Source organism: Trichechus manatus, unplaced genomic scaffold, assembly GCF_000243295.1.
Source record: "Trichechus manatus latirostris isolate Lorelei unplaced genomic scaffold, TriManLat1.0 scaffold00067, whole genome shotgun sequence".
In the NCBI taxonomy this organism is placed as follows: Eukaryota; Metazoa; Chordata; class Mammalia; order Sirenia; family Trichechidae; genus Trichechus; species Trichechus manatus.
The window spans coordinates 2383766-2384835 of record NW_004444003.1 but is presented as its reverse complement, the minus strand read 5'-3'; positions in this window follow the sequence as shown (position 1 = coordinate 2384835).

The window sequence follows — 1070 nt, the reverse complement described above, 5'->3', positions numbered from 1 at the left end:
TGCAAAACTCTCGTTCAAATATGATGGTGAAATTAGGTCATTTCCAGATAAACAGAAGTTAAGGAACTATGTAAAAACCAAACCAAACTTACAAGACTTATCAAAGGGAGTCTTATGATCTGAGAAAAAACAACATCAGACCACAGGCTGAATATAGGACACAGGATAGTACTAGCAAGATACCAACCTAGGAAATGAACTCTTAAGGACTATGCAAAACCAAAAGAATTACAATAGGGAACCAGAGAGGTTAATCTGTAAATTACAAGGGCATCAGAACAAGCAAAGAGGGAATAAACAGTGGAAGTATAGAACCTTCTAATGGAGAGGAAGGCAAGGTGATACCAAGTAATAACAGGCTGGTTCAAATCTAGGAAGATAAGGGTAAATTCCAAGGTAACCACAAAGAAAGTTAACAAAACTACTCATCAAAATAAAGAAGAAAAACTTAAAGTCTCAGTAAAAACAAAACTTACAAAAACAAAAGAAACAAAAAAAAATCCTCAAACAAAAGGAACTCAACACAGGAGATTAAGAGGAACAAAGAAAATGTCAGCACCACAAAAAAAAGCACTACAAAATGCAATCCCATTTCTAGGAATATATCCTAGAGAAATAAGAGCCGTCACATGAATAGATATATGCACACCCATGTTCATCGAAGCACTATTCACAACAGCAAAAAGATGGAAACAACTTAGATGCCCATCAACAGATGAATGAATAAATAAACTATGGTACATACACACAATGGAGTATTATGCAGCAATAAAGAACAATGATGAATCTGTGAAACATCTCAACATGGATGAAACTGGAGGATAGTATGCTGAGTGAAATAAGTCAGTTGCAAAAGGACAACTATTGTATAAGACCTCTATTGTAAAAACCCATGAAAAAGTTTACACAAAAAAGTAACAATCTTTGTTGGTTACCAGGGATGGGGGTGGGGGGAATACTAAATAGTCAACAGATAAGTGGTATCTTGGGTGAAGGGTGAGACAGTACACAATACTGGGGAAACCAGCACAACTTGTACAAAGAAAGGTCATGGAAGCTCCATAGACACA